This window comes from Alexandromys fortis, unplaced genomic scaffold (genome assembly GCF_014885135.2).
Source record: "Alexandromys fortis isolate MF-2015 unplaced genomic scaffold, M_Fortis_MF-2015_v1.1 scaffold_43, whole genome shotgun sequence".
Lineage (NCBI taxonomy): Eukaryota > Metazoa > Chordata > Mammalia > Rodentia > Cricetidae > Alexandromys > Alexandromys fortis.
In genome coordinates this window covers 10,743,366-10,755,483 of record NW_026067928.1, presented here as the reverse complement: position 1 = coordinate 10,755,483, position 12,118 = coordinate 10,743,366, and the positions used below count along the sequence as shown (strand labels likewise).

The 12,118-nt window shown below is 34.4% G+C and overlaps 1 pseudogene; it reads right to left on the bottom strand.

The window, feature by feature from the left end:
- Window positions 1–1,357: 1,357 nt before the first annotated feature.
- LOC126503131 (heterogeneous nuclear ribonucleoprotein D-like) lies at window positions 1,358–2,163 on the bottom strand (annotated as a pseudogene).
- Between the last annotated feature and the right edge of the window lie 9,955 nt (window positions 2,164–12,118).

Sequence of the window (12,118 nt, the reverse complement as noted above, 5' to 3'; positions counted from 1 at the left end):
GCTAACTGTTAACTCTTCAGCCAAAAGAGGGCTGAGCTTCTAATTCCTCCTGCCTATATTACTCTCTCCTCCCAGCCATATCACTTCCTGTCTGTCTGCATGGAACTCCAGACATATATGGTTCACTAGTGGCCAGCTCTGCCCTCTGATATTCAGGAAAATTTTATCTGTTATAGAATAAACAAGATATCACCACTAGATAGTGATAATAATTGTTTTTCTTAGTTATGATAAAAGATAAATTAGATATGAAAGTTTAGACTCATAAAGATAAATGAGATGATAGAGTATTTTCTTTAATTTTATCAAATACAGATGGACTATATATTATAATTATAAATCTTGCTTGATAACTATTTTGTTACATGTACTTTTACTTTGTTCAAATTAAAACATTTTAAACAGAAAAGAGGAGATAATGTGGGATTCCCTTATGTATTCTGTGTGTTGGGAGCAGTGAGACTCCAAATCCTGAATTTCTATTAAACAACTTGTTTTCCCCTGATCTGAGTGCCTACAGCTGTTCTGAGCACGAGACCTTCTGGAGTTCTTGATGGCAGGAGAGTGGTTTCTGGTGAGTTTGGCTGGGGCGTGGCTATCTCTATATAATCTGTCCCTGAACACAATAAAGGGGGAATTCTTAGGGAATTCAGGGATGATCCGTGTCACTGTCTCTCTGTCTGTGTGTGTCTATGTATTTCAACCTCCAGCCCCCTTGTCCGAAGCTCGCGAACTGGGTACCAGCTCACAGAGCGCAGACACGGGGGCGCAGTGTGCGGCACTGTGAATCTGTTTTTATTACCATTGGTTAATTAAAAAATATTTTAACCTATGGCAGGGCAGGATATAGCTAGGCATGAAATCTAAGCAGAGAGACAGGTAGAATGATGCTAGCAGACACCAGAGAAGTAAGATGAGAAGTAACAAGCTGTGAGCCTCACAGTAAAACAGAATAATAAAAATTGGTTAATTTAATCTCTAAGAGCTGGCTACTAATAAGTCTGGGCTAATAGATCAAACCGTTTGCAATTAATATCAAGCCTCTGAGTGTTTGAGAACTAGTGGAAAGGAGAGAAACTTCTACTTACAACTAGTCATTGCATATAATTGTTCCACTGGTCATTCAAAGAAGTGATTAAAAATAATTGTTCTGAAAGAAGATTTTTTGTAGCTTTTATCCTATTTTTCATTCATTGGATGTTTAACATGAGATTATACAATAAGAAACTAGACACAGAGATCTGTCTGTGTCTGCTTGCTGAATGCTACGATTAAAGGTGTGTGCAAACACTGCATGGCTAACTATGACTGACTTGTGATTAACTCAATATTCTGATCTTCAGGCAAGCCTTATTTATTACAGCACAAACAAAATACCACCACGTAATCCAGTATATCTAAATTCACCATAGTCACTAAAATTTTTATCACTACCATAGGCACTAATATAATTTCAATATCCTTAATCATAATAGTCACTAAATCCTTGGTTCTCCTTTGGTTCTGACCTCTTCCATGTCCTCTATCACCACATCTTCCCCCAGGTATAGCATCTCTTCCACTTTTTGTTGTTGCTATTGCTGCCTGTAAAGCTCCTTGGAATGTGAAAATTTTACCCAAACCTTGCACTACCAAGAATACTACTATTTAATGGTATCTGTTTTCTAGCAAGTTCTTTACTTACTGGCACTTGACCTATATATGTGATAAACTGGAATCCTCATCTTTCATTTATTTTTTAATCCATTGGAAGCTCAATATTTTCTTATCTCTCAAAAGGCTCTAAAAAAGTCTATGATTTGTTTCTATGAAATATCTGACCTCAATCCACAAATAAAACCTTCGTAGGGGGTTCTTTCCTTTTCAAAACTTTGGCCATTTGGGAATCTATCAATTTACCATCCTGTTTGTGTTCTTTCTACCAGCATCTTTGAAAAACACAAATCCCAATCTTCTTGATATTTCAGTGAAAGGTTATATTTTAATTGTACATTCTATAACTTCCCCAAATTGAGACAAATATTCAGCTAGATCTTTCTTGCTTGTTTCTCAGCTCAAGTCTCTAATAAGCATTTTACTATCATCCTACTGATTCTTCCTTTCGTTGAATTTGGATTCATCTGTCAATTCCTCTATGTTGCTGTGCTCATTCATGTCTTCCATGGCGACGAAGCCATGGACAAAAGGGTTCTGATGTTCAATCCCATTTATGCAGCAGCTGTGGTAGAGCATTGTAGGAAACTATATTTAAAATGGCAGAGAAAGAAATGTATTTTTAAAAGTAGGTCATTGATGTATTTTTTATTTTTGTAAGTATTTGTTAGTGTGTGTGTGTGTGTGTGTGTGTGTGTGTATTTGAATTAGTTCATGAGCACCGTGTGCATATAGAAGTCCATAAAAACTAGTCCAGGGCTTGCCATACCCTGGAACTGGAGATAAAAGCAGCATGTACAACCATGTGTGTGCTGGGAACTGAACCCATAACGTTAGTAAGAGCAGTAATTTTTATTAATCACAGAAACATATCCCTTGTAACCAGTACATTTTCTTTTCATTTTCTCTTTAAATCCTTAGAAAAACATCCTATTAAAATGTTAATTAATATGTAATTTGTATTGTTATATATAAAATACAGTTTTAACATTGAGAAAAATTAAGAGTCCTGTAGTAAACATAGCAGCACTGATATAACACAAAACTTGTGCTACATCCTTGAGCCATCAGATGTTGATGAGAAAAAGAATGGGCAGAAACTTTTCTAGTGCACACTGCCAGACACAATTTCAAAACTGATAATTAAACACTAGAGGGCAAACCCAATAAAATTATCTTATATATTAATTGCTTTAACTTTCTACAGGAAAAAATACACACACACACACACACACACAAATTGGAAGACAAATTCCCAAAGCAAGTAATTAAATTGAATTTCCCTTTAGCATATTTCAGCATATTCACAATTCTTGGATGAAGTAGAGATCAGGCAGTGAGGATAGCAACACTCTTAGTGAAATTATGAATGGATGTATTTATTTTATGTAAAGACACCAACTCTGAATGGCACTGACAATATTAGTGATGTCTGATGATGAAAAATGAAATCACAAACAACTACAATAAACATTTATGTATCATGAAAATTGTTCACACATATTATATACCTTTTCTAATAGCTGAACTTGCTAATGTACTTATTGTCATACATTTCAAAATTAAATGATGAGGCAAAGTAAGTCAATGACTTTCTAATTATGGCTCATGTGTTGAGAGCTAAAATTTGGTTCCTTTTTCAAATTCTAAATATATTCCATTTCTGATGCTGAAATATTCTCTTACTAATATCTGTTAAGATTTTAGAAATGGCTGAAAGAGTAGATCACATAAACGGTGAAAAATTAATCTTCTGAGGTCTTATACACTTTTTGTTTTGGACCATGTTTATCTCTGCCTTCATTGAAATCTTTAATCCTATGAGCACTTACTCAGGTACCTCCTGCCATCATTTCTTTCCTATAACCATAGATGCAGGGTTTTATAAAATGTATTCTTTCAAAAATTTTCCAGGACAGTTGATATCATGTCATCTCATTGACCTGATATTCCCTCCAATTAAATTTTTAAACAATTAAAAAAAAGACGCTAAAATTTGAAGTCTTTCCTAGGGTCACCCTAATAGATTCTAGTAAATGGGGATACATGGCCTTAACTGCCCATCTCTTGTTGTGGGACTGGACCATCAACAAAACCACAAAACATGTTACCTATAATTTGTCCTGGCTGCAAGATGTGCTGGGGTATCTGTGGCACAGATTTTGTAGGAGAGGACAACCAGCAACTAGTCTAACTTGAGGCCCATGCTACAAAAGGAAGTCCATGACCAATACTGCCTGGAGAACCAGAAAAAGTGGCTTGATCGCCCAGAGATATAGGAGAGATCCCTACACGACTAACAAAAAATTAAAAAGTCAATGAAATTCTTCCTAATGACATTCTGCGATAATCGTAGACCAGAACCTATCCCAATAGTCATCAGAGAATCCTAGAACCTTTATCTAGCAACTGATGGAAACAGAGGCAGATACACACAACCCAACATTAGGCAGTGCTTGAGGAAGCCCACAGAAGAGCAGAAGGAAGAATTGTAGGAGCCAGACAGGTCACTGACAACATAAAACACGAATCACAGAAACATCTAGGTCTCGCAGAGACTGAAGAGACTATTACAGAACCTATATGGGTCTGAGATAGGTCCTCTGGATATGTGTTATCGTTATATAAGTTGGTGTTCTTGTGGAACTCCTAACAGTGGGGGTTGTCTCTTGCTCCTTTGCCTGTTCTTGGAACACTTTTCCTACCAAGACTTATTAGGGTGTGTGTCCTGTCTTATGATAAATTGCAATGCCATGTTCAGTTGATATCCTTAGGAGTCCTGCTCATTTCTTAAGGGAAATGAAGGATTGGATCTAGGGGAGAAGGGATATTATGGGATGAGACTGAGAGGAGTGGAGGGAGGAGAAATTGCTATTGGGATGTAAGACATGAGAGATGAATTAAAACAAAAATTAAGTAAAACTAATGATCAATAACTATGGTTATTCAAATCAGTTATATTCCATGGTTATTAGGAACCACTTGAAATTAAGTTAAACTTCATATATTTATTTCTGATTGTTTTCTTGGATTGTATCAGGTCAAATATAACCAGATTTTTCAGTTCTGATCCTTCCCTATGTGTCTTTTCTGAACCTGTGACTTTCTCTTAACTCTTTTCTCCTGATTTTAAAAGAACAAGGATGCTGTTTAACCTCTCTCTGCATTGCCCTTACCATTTGTACATTCCTCATCTTTACTGTTTTTACTCCACTCAGGTGGAAACATAATATCTCTCATAGTATTCTGAGCCCAGTTTCTGTTTATGTACTTAAGAGTCTCATTCTGCCAAGTATTTTCAATTCCTCTCAGATGCTAAATTTTGGTCTTTTATGTGTATACCCTTTCTCTGTCACTTTAAGATTTATTGCGCAAATTTCTCTCCTGAAAATACTTTTCTTTTTCTGAACAATGACTTTGCTATGGTTTGTTTATTTGTTTTAATACTGTTTTATCAAAGTTGGCACTGGAGGAGTAGATTATGTATTCATTGCACCATTTTTTTTTAAATTTAAGCTTTCATGAAATCACTTTATTTGTAGTATTACTGAGATGCAAACTTTTTTTTTAGCCTTTTCTTTCTGAAAATAAGAATTTTATGGCTCCACTATATAATTATGGCAGCAAGGTAACAACCCTCTCCAGGCTCCTCAACTAACAGGGCTGGAACTTTCATTTCTATATTTAAATTAAAGAAATTAAAGCTCATAATTCAGATTCATAAAGGTGAATCTTATGTTTAATAGTCTATGAATTTAATCCTTAACTAGAAAGCATGTGATGGCCATAAAAGTAGTAAACATCATTCATCATCAGAAATTATAATTTTAATTATTAAATATTTAGCATAAGAACTTTCTTATTTAATCGGCAAATGAACATATCATCTTAAATATGTTCTCACATGGGGATAGGGATATTTTGCTTTACTCTTTCCTGTGGAAGCATTAAAAAAATAAAAAAGAAAGAAAATAGTCTCTGGCAGAGCAAAATCAAACCCAAGGCAAAGTTTGATTTTCCTCCCTACTGGTTCCACTTAAAATTCATGACCACAGACCTCAAATAGGAACTCAACACTGCCTAGAAATCTAATAAGTCTCTCCAATATAATCAAGTCCCACACTCGAGACTAGTTTGTACCTTTAGTTTTTTCCCTCAATGTCTAATTCTTCCCACTCAGTTAAAGGGCCCGTGCTACACTTAAAAAAAATAAAAGTCAAAGAACTCAAATTGTCAGCTTAAAATAAATACAATTGAACTTTCAACTATAACAGGCTTTTAATATTAATTTGATTGAAAGCAGCACAGTATTGAAAATAACTAACTAGATTTTATAATTTATAACTTAACTAAATAGTTTAGTGTAAAACCCTAGAAATGTCATAAACTTTCAAATTCTTGGAACCAGCAATTACATTTTGAGGAGTTGTTTTGTACTGTTAATGTACCAATATTTATAGTGTTTTCTTCTAGTGTATAGATAGTCCAAATTTTGCACATCCATTAGGATAATGAAAGAGTAAACAAGAGAATTAGACTATTACTCCCACAAGCTTCAAAGCTATTATACAAATGTAAGAAATGGTTAATATAACGTTTAGGTTCAATGAACAGACAGGAAATAGCATCTGAAAAGCCAATTATATTGAATGGTGGTTTTGAAAAGATATTTAAACCATAGGGTCTAACAAACCACTGACACTTTGATCAGTGAGTATGTACTTTGAGATGGACCCACTTCTTGCTGATTTCTGAGAGAAGCTGCTTTTGCTCCAAATTCCGCTTTCGCTTAGACTTGCTTACCTTACTCTCAATTAGATCTACTCAGCAGAATTCTTACATTGTCCCTGACTTGCATTTCTAGCGTCAGACTCTGCACTTTCCTTTGTTCTTGGGTACAATTTGGTTCTCATGTCAGGATGAAATAAATTTCCCTTCCTTGCTTGCTCTGTGTTTTAGAAAAAAAATCATTTTTTATACCAGAGTCTATTGCACTATTTATCACAGACTGTTATATTGTAGTCACTTATGTGTGTTTATCTTCTGCAGGACTTGCAATCCGTTTCTTGGAGGTCAAAACAATATTTTTTCTGTTATTCTTTTACAGCTACTACCTATGGTAATGTCTGGCATTTGTGTTAGTGAATGTAAAATACTTATTACATTATATATTATTATTTGAATATCTCGCTTCAGAAATAAATATGAGGTAAAATGTTAGTATTACTTCATCTAATACAAGAAAGTTTGTAATGTGTTCTGAGAACAATGCAATATTGCTTCCCAGAAAGTGAGTTACATTTATCCTGTTTAGGTCCATACTAAATCTTTTAAAAGCTAGACATTAATGAAACTCAAGTTATGATTTTACAAATAGATTTGAGTATGCCTTTAACTACAGGCTACATTCCAAGTGTCATTGTAAGAGAATAATTCATGCATGTTGTATTTGAAGTAACTTTCCTCAATTACTCAATACCTTTACTTTCCAGTTTATCATGTGACCAGGCAGTTCATAAACTTCCCAGTTACTGGAAATTTGCTAAAATTACATTTTAATTCAAAACATTATCATTCTGTGGGAATCTTTAAAAGCATTTCAAATTATTTTTTCTCAATAATCAAGTTATAGCTATTGACAGACTACTTTGTACCTAGATGCAAATATATGTAATTTCTTTAATATGTTGGCAAAAGTGTTAGTATGATATTTGTACAATATATACCAACAGACAATTGGGGAAGGCTTAACTTTTTTTTATGTGACACAACTCTGTGTAGCCTTAACGATACTGGAACTTGCTCTGCATAGTAGGCTGGGCTTGAACCTAGAGATTTTACTGGCTCTGCCTCCTGATTGCTGGGACAAAGGCATGTTCCCTCATTGACTGAATGCTTGGGAGATTTTTAAGATGACAGGTAATATAGACAATAAGAGAACTGCAGAGTTGAAGTTATAAAAATAAGTAATAGAAGATAATACAGGAACTGAGAACAAATTTTTAATAAATAGCAATAATTATTAATACTTTAAAGAAAATATCAATCTAATTTTTAGCAACTAGTTGGTAAATAATGGAATCATGGACTGACAGAAGGAAAAAATACTAGGGGGCAGTAACAACTCAGAAGAATGCTGGGAAAAGTTTTAGAAAACAATTAAGATTAGTATTAATTGCTTTATATATTTTGCTCAATAAATCTGATGAAAGAGAGAAAGCAAGAGAAAGTGAAAGAGAGAGAGAGCTACAACAAAACATAAAATAACATATAACAAAAATATATAAAGCAACTCCGTTATAAAGTGATAACCCAAAAATTAGTTAATCAGGCCAAAAAGAAGATACAGGGAGGATACAGTCTGTCAATTACACTTCTTTACCTTGATTCCCTTGCATAGAGTACAGACACACACAGACACATAAACATACACACACACAATGAATACAGTGTTCAATCATACTCCTTCCAGTGGAAAACAGGCTAATTCTTCTTTATGAGTTGACACAGCTAGAATCCTTTACTGTCACCCATTTCTCTCATGGAAGCTCATTGGAAAGAGGTATAGAAAGTATTTCAGTTTGTGGTACAAAAATATAAAAGATAAAATTGTAACTCTTAATTCTTAAAAATGAATTTAGATTGTGATACCTTTTCTATTTAGCGTACTGGTCTTAATTTTTGTGTAATATTATGTCTCTGTCAATCCTTTTTTTTTTGTCTTGTGTTTGGACACTGGTAGTTCAAGCATTGTTATTGTTCTTTTACTTTTTCAAATATCATTCTTCAAAGCTCTATATGCCAGGCCAATCCATTCTGTCTTGCACAAGTTAGAGCTGAAAAGGAAAAAGCAAGATGGATAGAGAAAGAAAAATCTGTTCATTTTCAGTCTTCAGTCATTTGAGGAATTATGACACAAGAGATTAGCATTGTCCTTGGAGATGGTAATTTAAAGTAGATGAGGGTTATCTACAGAGTATTTAATACACTTCTGGTTTAATTCTTTAATTGCCCGCAAGAGACAGAGATGTATTATGCAAGGCAAGGGTGGTTATAATCACTATAAACAAAAATGACATTGATTACTGGAAGTAAAATAAAATGTGTCAAGCAGTAGATTTTATTTTTTGTTTAGTGTTCCTTGAATCAGTTTTATTTGTGCGGTGAATACAAAAGTCATCTGCATGCTGGATACTTATACATTATTAAAAAAGAAAGAGATATATTGATTATATCTTAGCAGTGCATCAGACTGGTGAGATGTATAATTAAATCAACAAAAGATTAAAACAAAAATGGAAAAATGTAATTTAGAACTAAGAGAGACACTAAGAAAGGACATAATCTTTCCTTAGTCAAAAATGTTTCTATATTAACCCCTTGTTAAAAAAAATACATTAATACATGATTGTAAATGGTAATGAAAGTGAAAATTGAGGGATGGTTTTGTTGATCAAAGCAAAAATAGACATTAAATTACAGGTATTTAGAATCCTTTTACATTTGTTTGTTTCTTTTTTGAGATAGGCTTTCCTTATATAACTCAGACAGGGTTTGGACTTTGAAGTACACTGTTTCTCTATTCTTCTGTACCCATAGACCAGTCTCTCACTCTGCCATCATCAGAAAAGCTTTCTCATGAAGCAGACGGGAACCAGCATAGGCACCTACCATGGTGCAGCATGAGAGAGTGAGAGACTCTGCAGTATTATGTCCTAAATGGGATATGAATACCATAGTTTTCCCTTCATGGCTCACAGAGCTATGGAGTAGAGGAAGCATGACAAAGAGATTGGAAGAGTCTAAGTGAACGGATGGCACCTAGGAATAGTGTCTTCCACCAAACAGCACTGACACACATATGAACTCACAGAGGCTGGAGCAGCATGTGCAGAGCCTGAACAGGTCCAGCCAAGGTGAGGTCCAGCTCTAAGAAGGGGAAGTAGAGAAGAGTTCTTCCAGGGAGGAACATGCTATCTCCAACTGACAACTAGAGAAAAGGAATAATTAGTTTTGATTTTTGTTTCTTTGTTTGCTTTAATTTTTTTTCTAAATGGAGATTCCATGGATATGTAAATCACACTTAAAGTAAGCCACATTGCTAGTAGTAGATGACCAATACAAAAGTAATTTAATGGTGATTTTATAGGTTTTTGTTTTGTACTATTTCTCATGTTGCTTTGCTTAAACATTTTTTATCTTACAGGTTCTTGGCTTCTATATTACATTCTATATGCTATGTCTTTATGAGGTGTGTGTGTGTGTGTGTGTGTTTGTGTGTGTTTCTTGTGCCTTTTATTTTCCTTAAGTTATAATATTTTGTTGTTTCTTTTCTAAAGTGAGTGAGAAAAAAGGTGAGGAGTTGGATGAATCAGGAGGTGGCTAGTAGATCTTGTAGGATATGGGAAGGGGAACCATGATTAGAATATATTGTATGACCTTTCACTAAAATAAAGTTTCCTGTCTGTTAATGGCTGGAATTACAGGCCATTCACTCTCTACCTGGAAAATAAATATTTTATTTATGACTTTATTTCTGAAAAGAGTATACTTAAAAAATAACTCTGAGAACATCCCATGTTCCTCTTTTTGGGTCTGGCTTACCTCACTCAGTATAGTGTTTCTGGATGTACTCACTCATATTTGGTTTCTAGCCATAAACAAAGGACATTGAGCCTATAATTGGTGATCCTAGAGAAGCTAAATAAGGAGAACCCAAAGAAAAACATATAGGCATTCTCCTGAATATTAACCTTCATCAGGCGATGAAAGCAGACAGAGACAGAGACCCATATAGGAGCACCGACAGAAATCTCAGGTCCAAATCAAGAGCAGAAGGAGATAGAGCACGAGCAAGGAACTCAGGACCGTGAGGGGTGCACCCACACACTGAGACAATGGGGATGTTCTATCGGGAACTCACCAAGGCCAGCTGGCCTGGATCTGAAAAAGCCTGGGATAAAACCGGACTCGCTGAACATAGAGGACAATGAGGACTACTGAGAACTCAAGAACAATGGCAATGGGTTTTTGATCCTACTGCATGAACTGGCTTTGTGGGAGCCTAGGCAGTTTGGATGCTCACCTTACTATACCTGGATGGAGGTGGATGGTCCTTGGACTTCCCACAGGGCAGGGAAGCCTGATTGCTTTTTGGGCTAACGAGGGAGGGGGACTTGACTGGGGGAGGGGGAGGGAAATGGGAGGCGGCAGCGGGGAAGAGTCAGAAATCTTTAATAAATAAATAAATTAATTAAAAAACAAATAACTCTGAGACAATGTCATTTTTCTAGATGACCTCCAATGGAATGTGGGAGAAAAATTAAAAAAAAATAATTGAATTGAGAAGTTATAATAAAAATCTTATTCTGTGTGTATAAAGAGAAATATGTAGACCTACGTAGAAATTACTACTTGTTTGAGTGTTTTAAAATGTAATTTTAATATTAAAATCATACTAATACATTTATGGCCTAAGGTACTACTGTGAAATATTAGTCTATATAATTAACATCATTAACATTTATTTTACCTGTTATTAGACTGAATATTATTTATTATAAAGCTCTGATGAAGGGAATTGATTGCATTCTTATAAAAAGTAGAAAATAGAAATAATAACCTACCTATTATTTTAAACAGCATCTGAAGAAAATAAGTGGAGAAACACATGCATAATCTTAAACATCCCTTTAAAATAATACTGAACAAGGAAGGATGCTATGGTCACGAGACTTGATAGCTAGTACAACAGAGTTTTCTAAGAGACTCTTTTTGTCAGCATATTCATTCCCTATTCCTGTGCTACATTCATTCTCCTTGAGTGTGTGTGCTTGTGTGTGTGTGTGTGTGTGTGTGGAGAAGTCAGTCACATGGTGACAAAATAAAAAAATAATGAAATGATTTTATATAATTTGTGCAATTTTTAAACAATCACTAAATGTGCTCTGTATTCCTTATTAAATACATATACAGCTACATAGATAAAAGGATAAAATAGGCTAGAATGACAGGATGGTCAGGGAAGACTCTCTTTAAGTTCTATTTGAAACTTGAAGCTTTGTTCTTCTCTAGATTTGTACATCATTAAAGTGAGTTTTTGAAAGTTTAAAAAAAATAGCTTGCCATGACACTTTTCTGTTTTCTCTTTGTCACTGAGCTATCCACTGATGCGATAGTTCTGTGTCCTTCAGGTTTAATGAACTGGAATCATGTCTACTGTACTCAAACAGAGCTCAAAATTCTCCTTTAACTTCTCAAACAGAAAAGTTTTTCTAACAGATAATTACAAAAAAAAGAAAGAAATATTTCAACACTAGTATTATACCGATAGGAAAAAATATTTATGTTTGACAAAATATCAAAAGAATAAATGAATAAAGAGGAGAAAATAACAGAAAACAAGGACAGACTTATTGTTATAAATACTTTATAATATTTGTTTGTTAGTTATAAAGTATAAACA